This window comes from Macaca fascicularis, chromosome 7 (genome assembly GCF_037993035.2).
Source record: "Macaca fascicularis isolate 582-1 chromosome 7, T2T-MFA8v1.1".
In the NCBI taxonomy this organism is placed as follows: Eukaryota; Metazoa; Chordata; class Mammalia; order Primates; family Cercopithecidae; genus Macaca; species Macaca fascicularis.
Window position 1 is genome coordinate 112,401,535 of NC_088381.1, and position 11,548 is coordinate 112,413,082.

General features: G+C 36.5%; 1 long non-coding RNA gene across 2 annotated transcripts in view; it reads right to left on the minus strand.

Moving 5' to 3' along the window:
* Positions 1 to 6,605, minus strand: part of LOC123574517 (uncharacterized) — a 226,390-nt gene extending 219,785 nt beyond the window's left edge. For both annotated transcript variants that reach the window (XR_006699523.3, XR_010588457.2), the window contains exon 1: positions 6,368 to 6,605. This is a non-coding gene — a long non-coding RNA (uncharacterized lncRNA). The remainder of the gene's footprint in view (positions 1 to 6,367) is intronic.
* Positions 6,606 to 11,548: the final 4,943 nt, after the last annotated feature.

The following is an 11,548-nucleotide window of genomic DNA, read 5'->3' on the forward strand; positions in this document are numbered from 1 at the left end:
GAAACACCCCAGATATCCATCAATATGCAAAAGAATAAACAAATTGTTATATATTTATACAATGAAATACTAATGATGAAAATAAACAAATTTTTAGTACACATAAAATATAGGTGAATCTCATAACATTATGCTGTGTAAATGAAGCCTTACCCAAAAGGGTACACACTGTATGATTTCATTTATACTACATTCCATAACAAGCAAAATTACTCTATGGTGAAAAAAATCATAGCAATTATTAGTTTGCCAGGGGGTAGGGTGGAGTATTAGTCCCCTTTCACACTGCTGATAAAGACATACCCAAGACTGGGCAATCTACAAAAGAAAGAGGTTTTCGGACTATAGTTCCACATGACTGGGGAGGCCTCACAATCACGGTGGAGGGTGAAAGGCACATCTCACAAAGCAGCAGACAATAGAAGAGAGTTTGTGCAGGGAAACTCCCATTCTTAAAACCACTAGATCTCATGAGACTTATTCACTATCATGAGAACAGCACAGAAATACCCGCCCCCATGATTCAATTATCTCTCATCGGGTCCCTCCCACAACACGTGGGAATTATGGGAGCTACAAGATGAGGTTTGGTTGGACACAGAGCCAAACCATATCAGGTGAAATTGACTGGGAAAAGTCATAAGGAATCTGTCTGGGACAAAAGTAATGTTTTATATCTTATTAGAGGTTTTGATTACACAAGCATACATATTTGTCACAACTTTGTGGATATGCAGTTAAGACCTGTGTATTATATTTTATGTAATTTTGCATCAAAAGAAAGATTATAAACAAATAATGAACTCTATTTCATTATATGCATACTGATGCATTTAGGAAAAACTGTAATAATATTGTAATTTCCTTTTAAATGTACCCCAAAATAAGATGGATTGGTGGAAGTTTACGGTGATAGACAGATGGACAAATATGCAATAAAGCAAGTATTGGTAAAGTATTGATGAATGAATCTTTGTGGTGCGTGTACAAGTCTTCCCATTAACATTTTTTAAGCTTGCTAAGTGATTGACATTTTTCATGGTATAATATTGGCAAAAAAAGATACTGCTTAAAGTTTAAATTTCATTCTTTTTTCTAGTAAAAATCAAATGTCAAATTGCTTGTTGTTGGCAGTAATTCACCATAAACGCACCCTCGCTATAACTTTACAGTAATAAATATCTTAAAAGAAAAATAAAATATATTTTATTCACAAATTACACCTGATCACTAATATATCACACTTGATATGGTCAATGAAAGTAACATGTAGGTCAACAGAAGAGAAAAAAACACCTTTTTTGCAATATTGAAAAGCTTTCAAATATCATCTCAACATTCCCTTTGGCAGTACATGTTGGACTTTGTCCAATATAATCACATACAGTCTACAGGCAGATTCAAAATACTTTAAAATTATTATCATAGTTTAAAACTAAATTATAACAATTACAAAAACATGATTCTTAAAATTTTGTCTTATAGACAAAACATAAAGATGTTTTCCTCATACAGCATATGGATCTACATAACTTCATGATTACAAAAATTAGTAAACACTGACAAAACTATTTTTTAATGTGGCAAAATTTTGTCTTGCTGTTGCATTGGCATTATAATTGTGAATTTACATGTTCATAAACTCCTATGGTGGTGTTGCAAGGCTTTTCCTTAGTTCAGCTAAAGACGGGGTTATTTGTCCCATGGCCACAAAAATTCAGGCTTGCAGACAATTTGAATGGTGAGTGAGACACGGTTTTATTGGGTGAAAAAGAAGAAAAGTGGGAAACAGGGACTCTCACTAGGCCAGAGTTCCTGCTAGAGTGCTTCCCGCCCACCATTCAAATCCCAAGTTCCACACGGGAACAGGAGGGGCCAGACTCTTCCCCACTGAAAATGTTGTAATGCTCCACCTCAGTGGGCAGGCTGGCTGGAGTTTCTCTGGGGAACCCCTCCCACCTGGCTGTCTCATCCCTTCCTCTAAAGAAGTACATCCAACTGCCATAAGATTAGGATAAGGAAGAAGACCCATCCTAACTGCTTCCTGCTGACAGGGGACAGTTTTGGGGAAAAGGCAGTCAGAACTTCCCTAGAGTCCTATTTAAGGGTTCCAGGCAGAAGGAGCCACCGGCAGAAGGAGCCACCATCAGAGGCTCCAGTTGCATGACTGTTTGGAGTTTGATGGCCTGAAGGCAAGAACAGATAAACCAGGTTATTAGAAAACATGTAACAAAACAAAACAAGGGGAGGTGTAAAGACAGCTCAAAAATTCTAAGGCCTTTTACCAGTTTACACAGGGAGAGGGAGGCCAAAAGCCCGACTGGTAAAAAAAAAAAAAAAAAAAAAAAAAAAAAAAAAAACTTTACCCCTTTGCTGCTACGTTGGGCTTCTGGGTTCCCTTCCCCTGAGCTCAATCCTAAACCAACCAGTTTAAGGTTTAGAAAATTAACTCTTTCCAGTTTGGAGGATGCACCTGAGGGGAGTACCTCATAGTATGGGGACATAATTACCTATTAGTGAAGAGAGAATTGAGGAGGAGAAAGGAAAAAAGAAGGCATTCTTTCAAAGGAGTCCCAGGGGTTCAGGATACATTTGAAAAGGGTACAGACTGAAGGTAAATGGCTGCCTATCTAGAAGAGGGGAGCAGGCATCCCTGGTTCCCGTCTCTTTCTAGCAGATATCCAGAGTACATGATGAGGGAGAGAGGGAAGGGCATCCTCTTTCCTTTTTCCATCCTTGCATGCCCAAGTTCCAGCAACCTTGGCAGGTACTGCCATGGGCATTAAAGTGGCTTGCACCCATGAAGCCGGGGGGCCTAGAGAATAGGAATTACCCCCTGTCACCTATGTCTCTTTCCCACCTACTGTCAGTAGCCTTGGAGTTCCCTTTACCTCATTTATGCCATGGATATTAATGTGGCCTTTATCAATGAAACAGGAAGCTTGGGGTTGACTTAATTGGCAGGATCAGCCACACTCACCTGCGCTGTGCCTTTTAATCTCTGTTGTCATTTGCCTATGGACCCCTCAGTCCAGTTTTCCTTCCTAGGGCTTTGACCCCAAAGCTTGGAATTGATTTGAGGACAAAAATGTGTCTCAGGTGTTGTATGGACTCCTTATCATAAACCAAATGCTAAGGTGAAACTGTTGAACTGAGTCCTCCTCCAAAAAGGGAGAGGAAAGGATGTCTTGTGACACACCCAAATAAGTGATGGCTATAGTTATGCTTGCTAAGATTTGGGTGCATGGTGCGTGGCTTTGGTTAGCTCCTTGGTCTTACTTTCCCAAAAGAAAACCTCCAAGTGTTAGGCATCCTATTAATTCCCATCACCTAACAGGATTTGCAGAATAATTGCTCAGAGCTAGGATACTGATCAGAATTTCTACGTTACCTATGCCTCTTATTCTTTCTGAGCCTCAGCCAGGGATTGCTAGTTGGTTCACAGAAGCAAGGAGGGTTAGTCTAAAATGTAGGCAAAAAACTTAGAATTTAATGACAAATATATGACAAGTTTTGAAACATGATTTCTTTCTCTCCAGTCCTCATGTTTGTTTAAAAAAAAACAAATCATCATGGGACCGAATGGGTGTTTTTTGCAAAATACATTTTAGCCTTATACAAGGCCTGATTATTTGGATAAAGCAAGAATAGCGATTTCTACATAGACCTTTTGGACTGATTGACTTTGGTGGAAGTTTGTTCCACAGGGAGTCTCAGATAAGTCCTTTTAAAACCTAGTCAAGCCATGGGTTTATCCTCAAATACCTGTGAGTTGAGTGATCCTCTCCTCTGAAGGTCCCAAGATAAACTTGGAGCTCCTGGACCTGTTAGAAAGTGACATTCTTTACTGATCAGGTCAGGAACCCTATACAGGGACTGCACAGATGAGGGTATTAGGCCAGTTTCTCCTATGGGGCTTTTATCAGCTCTACAAGTTGAGATTGACTCCTTAAAGGGGAGCATACCCTTCCAGTCAAAGCCTTGGTAAAATAACCACTTTCTCCAATTGTGTCCTATTCCAAAAGACAATGGATTCTTACTGCACTGATGCAAACAACAATATTGTCATAATAATACTCACAAATAGTTTCCAAATTCTAGAGAAACCAGGCAGAGAGAAACAAACATGCTCCAAATCTTGATCACAGGAGTATACCTACTTAATTATTAAAGGCCATACATAGTTCAAAGTTTCCTTGAGTCCAAAAAACAAAATATGGATCAGCAATTTTCCAAGCAAAGGTTAAAAAGATTTGCTTCAGTTTCCTGAGTTCAATCCATTTAGTTAACTCTTGTTTTGCTTGATATTCATGAGCATTTCAGCTCTTCATGAGTCTTGTACATTTTCCTTTACTCCAATGTTACAATCTCTAAAGTTATCGGAAGGCTGTATTTAAGAGTACCACTTAAACTTCTACAGGTCATTATAAACCATCTTTTGGGAAGGATTAAAACAAGAAAACAATTGTCTGTGAATAGGAAAATGTCCAAGTTAGTTACTGTTAGAAACACAACTGACAAAGAAGTTTGGTTATCTCCGTGGTTTATCATAACAAAATAAAAATCTTAATTATGATTGGTAGCATATACTTAGACATTATAATTTTAGAAATCCCATACAATTTTGGAACACATATTAGCGTTATTCACCAAGATATAACCTAAAGAAGACTGAGCATCATTTTGACAACTTCATGTACCTAATATGTCAAATAATCCTGTTTACCTCTCTTTTCTGGACATTCCAGGGGCCCTCTGGACTATCCAAAAAGCCAGGTGTCAGGAAAGACAGTTTTGAAACTGAAGTTTAATTTTGGGAAGGCTGTTAAATGTTCAAGGTTTAAAATACTTGATATTATGAAATAGAATTCCAGATTACCGTAAGTTATTTATTTTGACAAAAATTATGGCTCAGAGATTTAAAGAAGCAAAAACCTTTTATAACCCCTTACAAATTTTGCCAAAGAGCAGATTAGAGACTTAGGAAAACCTTGCCATGCTTTTATTTCAATACTCAATTTCCAGAAAAACCATATAATACCCTTTTTTGAATTTAGTCAGTATGTTCACACAGAGAACCTCTTCTGCAAGATTAATTCCCACATTTCTTCCACCACTTCTTTGAACCTTTAGCTTTTTCCTAATTTAGCTCATAACAATCCTTTAACTGGAGGCAAAAGTTTAAATTTCCATGCCTTCTTATAACTTTTATTTAAAACCACATTTTACTGTTCTTACATACTCTGCATGTAAATATATTTCTAGTAGTTTCAATTAACTCCTAGCAATTTTGAACTTTTAAGATAAAACTTGGTAAGTTGCTTTAATTGTGTGCTAACTGCAACCAAGGTTTGCCTTATTAGTTAAGGGGTGGTTAGTTCCATATGTCCCCAGGCCTTACCAATTGTGAAGCCAGCAAGTCCAATAGTTCTCAAAACCCAAAAAGCAGTTTGTAACCTCAAAACACTTAGCAAACTTTGCACCTGACCTGCATTTCACCAATAGTCTTTAGGGCTGTTTTTATTTCTTAAAGTCATCAACTGAAAGTTTCCACAGCTTTTAACTTCCCTTTAAAAAATATTAGATGCAAGTGCTTGTCTTTCATTAGGCCGAATTAATCAGAGCTCTTTTGACAGAGATTACACACAGTACACACACACAGGCAGAAGAAAACCCAGTTGCTAGGTGGGGCCCTTTAAGAGACAGGGCTAGGAAAACTTGCAGATATCAACCCAGAAAGACATTTATTCCCTAAGGCAGTATTCCTCAACAAAGCCTTGCCAAGCAGTTACAGGCCATGCACACATTGTGTAAAACAAGATGGAGGCTTGCAGCACAAACCATACAGACATGCAAAGCGCACCGGATTGGCTACAGCCCAAGACTAGCCCCGCAAACCCTTCTTCACAATTAAAGCTTTACAGAAAATATAAACAGTGATAGCTGGGAGGCCTGGCAAAGCAAAACGTCTTCTAAAAGAAAAGAAAAAAAAAAACTTGCTTAAAACTTAACTGCTGATGGAGTGGAGAAGAGGAAAGGAAAAAAAAACAGTTTAAAAATGCCTGGGGAAGAACCTCTTACTCTTATGCAAGTGGTTCCTCCACCAGGGAGACTAGTTCAATTACTGTCCCATGGAGTAAAACCCCTTGGCTGGCGAAGGGGAAGCCTCCTGCAAAAGCAGGTAACTGGGACTGCCAGCCTGCTGTGCCAGATCCTTGGGCCATGCCTCCCAGCCCCGGCATGGAGGGGAGAGCCGTGGGGAGCTGCTGCTTGCCAGTCCAGCCCGAAAAAGGAAGGAAAAGGCCATAAGGATGAAAAGGCTCAGAAGGGAGACAGAAAAAGAATTGTTGGTTTGCATCTCACTCACCATTTCTCCAGTCCCCACGTTGCGCACCAAAAATGTTGCAGGACTTTTCCTTAGTTGAGTTAAAGACGGGGTTCTTTGTCCCATAGCCACGAACATTCAGGCTCATAGACAATTTGAATGGTGAGTGAGACAGGGCTTTCTTGGATGAAAAGGAATTAAAGGGGGAAACAGGGACTCTTGCTAGGCCAGAGTTCCTGCTAAAACACTTCCTGCCCGCATTCAAATCCTAGGTTCACACAGAAAGAGAAGGCGCCAGGCTCCTCCCTGCTGCAAACGTCGTGAACTTCCCAAGGCACCATCCCAGTGGACAGGCTGGTTGGTGTCTCTCCAGGGACCCCCTTCCTACCAGGCTGTCTCAGTGGGACCAGAATTTTATTTTATTATTGGTCAGTTTCAGTTCCAGATTACAAAATCAGTAACTGAAATTGGAAGGATCTGCCTCCCACATCAGGAAAATTCCATACAGAATTATAACTTACGATGAAGAATATCAGATTATTATACACAGTGAAAATTATTTATGGGTAAGTTCACAATTTACATCAGAAAGATTTAATGTGACGAATCATTTTAGGAGGGATATCTTTTCAGCTTTTTGCTTCTTACTCAGGTATTCAAAGAGACCAGCTGAGAAACTTATGTGATAATTGGACATCTTTTTTCAATAACATGTGATTTCGAATTCTGAGTAGCTCCTCCTTGCCCAGATATTTCAAAGGTTGAGGCTTAAATATGACCCATGTATTAATCAGCTTTGCTGAAGTAACAAGCAACAACCCCCAAATCCCAGTGGCTTATACAATTATTTTTCACTCACATTGCCCCTAAATTATGAATTGATTGTGGTTCTGCTAGATGGGACTTCTAATTCCTGAATCAAAGCAGGACTAGCCCCTCTTTTAGATATGCCACAGGGAAGAGTGAGAGAGCTGGCCAAAAACGTGTGCTGCCTTTTAAAGCTTCTGCTTCAGAAGCTCTGGCATATCACATCTGCTCATATGCAACATATAGAGAGAACTAAAGGACTCGAATGCGAAAGTCTTGAGGCCAGTATATAATCAAAGGAATAGGCAGCCAATAGTTTTTAAAGAAAAACAAATTTTCTGGGTTTAGGGGAGAAATCTAATATAGAAAAAGAACTGCCATGAAAGCAATTTCCGTTTTTCTGATTTTCCTGTTACATCTCTGCTAGGATGCCAATAGTATAAGAAAAAATAAAATATTCTTGCCCCATAACATAGAATAGAAGGCAAAACATCAATAGGAGGGGTAAAAACCAAAAAAAAAAAAGAAGTGAAAATAAATAAATAAAAGGAGACAGTGTTACAAGGCAGAAGGTAAGTACACAAGAAAAACAAGCTGCAGGAGAAAGTACATGTATGGAAGAAATGTCATTTTCTCAAGCCTTGGAGAGCTCCACTAAACTAAGCTCTTTGAAGAATAGGCCAAAACTTTGAAGAAAAGGAGCTCAATTAACAGTGAGAAGAATGGTGTAGACTGTATTGCATAATAAGAAACTCCAGCCTTGTTACATGCAAAATCAAAATTTTAGATTTAAAAAACAAAATCAGAGAAAGACAAAGAAAAAAATGAGTTCTTGAAATACACCTCACATAAAAATCACTGACTTTCAAAACTCCTCTCAGAAATCTATAAGAAAATATCAATTGTTAACTGAAATAATTCAGTTATTTATTTTAAAATGTATGTGTTAAGTACTATTGTTTTTCTTTTTTTTTTTTCTTTTTTTAATGTAGAGATGGGATCCTGCTATGTTGCCCAGGCTGGTATTGAACTCCTGGTCTCAAGGAATCCTCTGGGCTTGACTTCCTAAAGTGCTAGGATTACAAGTGTGGACCAGGGCATCCAGCCTGCTCTTTTAAATAAAGATTTTAATGCCAAAAATAAAATTCTACTCTATATTTGAAGCTGAATTTTCAGCTTATCAATAAAAGAATTAAAATATAATAAAATGACTAATAAAAATGGGAGAGAGAGAGATTGAAAGAATGAAATGTTATAAGAGTAAATGAGCCCCCTTCATTATCAATTTTAGAAAGTCTGTAAATACTGCTTAAATTGATAATCAAGAAATAAAGTGTAACTATATTATTTAGTGTTATAGATAAAACCACCAAAAGAACTTAAAATGCCATAAGTTGCTACTTCTGAGGAAGGGACTGACGGTGAGAGAAAGTAAGGAACCTAAAAATACTTTAACGTTTTATTAAATAATTTAACATTTTTATTTTATGCCATTTTGGTCAGTTTACATTCTTATTTCTACACACATGTATTACTTTTCAAATAAGAAAGCATTAATTGGAGTCGTGAAATTTTATGATGATATTTGAACAGAATGAATGTGTGTGTCTCAAATTGGAGCAAAAATACTTCTCAGTACCTTACACAATGTCTCTTAGACAAGATACCAAAATACAATCTGAGTTTAAGCCCAGTTAATTTAAAAAAAAAAAAAAAAAAAAAAAACACTAATATCCTAATGCTTTCTCTAGTCAGATTTAGAGTTCTGTACTTTTGTAAACTTTTCCTCTTCTTCTTCGCTGACGAGAAAGTTAGAGCAAAGATCAGTGCCCCAGTTCTATCAATTCATGTTGGATATCTGTTCACCTCATTCCCTCTGCTATAGTTTAGATGATATCTGTTCATTCTATTTCTAACTGTCTTATTTTGTATTATGCCTAATCTCATAAGCCACTTCAATTTTTTTTGAAAAACAGGAAGGATGTAAATTCTAAACAAAAAAGATAGAACAAAATATCATGAAATTTTAGAAACTTTTAAGAAACTCTCTAATGAACTAAATGCAGCTGTTTTAGTTAAAAATTGGTAAAATACAGGAATTTTACATTAAAAACACAAAATGAAAAAGAGTAGTAGTACTCATGTGCAATTTATAATCATTATTAATAAATTATAATTATAAATAATTTAATAGATACATAATTATAGATTATATAATAGATATATAATAGATTATAAACAAGTAAAAACCAAAATCAATATAGTGTTTTCAAATACTTTTTCAAAATCACAATAGAAAAGGCCTACACATTAATTATTTTAAAAAACAAATTAGGTTAAAATTTACTAATTCTCTCACTTCATATATGTATATACACACACATATATATACATGCACTTATTTTCTTCACTTGCCAGAGCCAATTTTTAAATTGAGTTAACTATACTTGGGTTTATCTCTTTGTCGTGCACACCATTAATAGCCTCACTACTGAAATAAGTTAGTTCTTTATTATTCCCTAAGGCAACAAGAGGCTGTAATTATTTTGTGAATCATTTTATCTTTAATTAATTTGTGTTGTCTCTTACATTAAATTTAGTAGTGATAAGGTTGAATTGGAGTTTCTGTTTATAGGTTTTGTAAGCAGAGCTTTTGACTCACAATTTTCTGATTAATTAAATGAAATATTATTAGGTAATGATTCACACGCTGGAAAAAATAAAGTTCTATCCAAATATAACTGCTACTCTTTAAAAGTATATCACAATTTGTTATTATTGCCATTTTTCAGAAATGATAAGCTTTGATTCTCATTCACTATGCTATCTTTAAAAATAGATCAGCTGAGCTTAAGAAAAATTCATCATTATTCAACACTTCTCTTTGGCCAGAATGATTTTAGTCCTATTCAGGCAAGCTCAGAAAGCACTTCCACTGCAGGAAATTGAAACCTTGGTTTGTGTTTAAACTCAAAAACTAAATCACCCTTGTAGTAATCATTCTAGTCTTTCCCCAATTAGTTGCACAAACAATTCTATAAAAATCAACCAGTCTATGCAATGATATAATTTAATAATTTATCAAAATGATAAAATGACCAGAACTAAATCAACTACACATAGGTCATTTTTAGCTAATGTAGATTCATATTATTATAAGTATTAACCTATTAAAAATAATGCAACCAAGGATATTCATAAATGTATATATTATTTATATTATCTTCACTCGTAAAACTTAGTTCTTAAAAATTCAGATATAGGCCGGGTGCAGTGGCTCATGCCTGTAATCCCGGCACTTTGGGAGGCAGAGGCGTCTGAACACCTGAGGTCAGGAGTTCAAGAAAAGCCTGACCAACAAGGTGAAACCCGATCTCTACTAAAAATACAAAAATTAGCTGGGTGTGGGGGTGGCACCTGTAGTCCCAGCTACTCCGGAGGCTGAGACAGGATAATTTCTTGAACTTGAAAGGCGAAGGTTTCAGTGAGCCAAGATCGTGCCATTGCACTCCAGCCTGGGCGATGGAGCAAGACAATGTCTCAAAAAAAAAAAAAAAAAAAAAAAAATCAGATTACTAGAAATTAAAGAATATATAAATAAAACAATAAAATTTATTCTTTTATGCCATTCTATTGTTTTCCTATCAAAAGTATATAATACAATATATTTAAAAATCCAATAAATAACTATTTTTAATTACTTAACAGGATGATTGATAGTTGTTTTGAGTCTCTCTGCAACATCTAACAAATCAGTCACCAATTGTTGCAGAAGTTCATGGTAGGAACTCAGCATTTGCAACTTCCCAGTTACTCCTTGGCATCCTCCCAGGCCTCTCCTTCTAGCTGGGGCTACCAACCCAGAACTTTCTGGTTCAACCCCAACCCAGTATCTTGAACCAATTCTGAGCTTAAGCAGAATAGGCCTATCCTGACATTCTGAAATTTACTATAAGATTATTGGTGCCATTTATTTTGCAACTCAGAATTGTTTTAGGCTTTTCCTTATAACCCAGAATTTTAGTCTTGATTATCCTGCATGGCTTGCTGTGTTTGTGTACATTTACTCTTTGATTTTGTTACCTAGGACACTATTGATTTGATTTATATTCTACTCCTAGTTACTGACTCTCCACCATACACCCAGTCTAGGCTCCTTTGCTCAGACTGCTCTAAGAGGGAAGAATTAGATAATAAGGGAAGTAGACAAATGAGATATTTTATCCATTATTGATAGATTCACAAAGATATCCATCCCAGGTCCTTTGCCTGTCTTTCTCTTAGCAGGGAGGATTGTATAGTAAAGGAAGGAGACATATGAATAATTTTTCATCACTTTCAGTAGACTACCAAAGATCCACGACCTTTATTGGAAACAAGGCACTTGTTAGGTAAGCAGTGTCTAGGCAGCTGTTT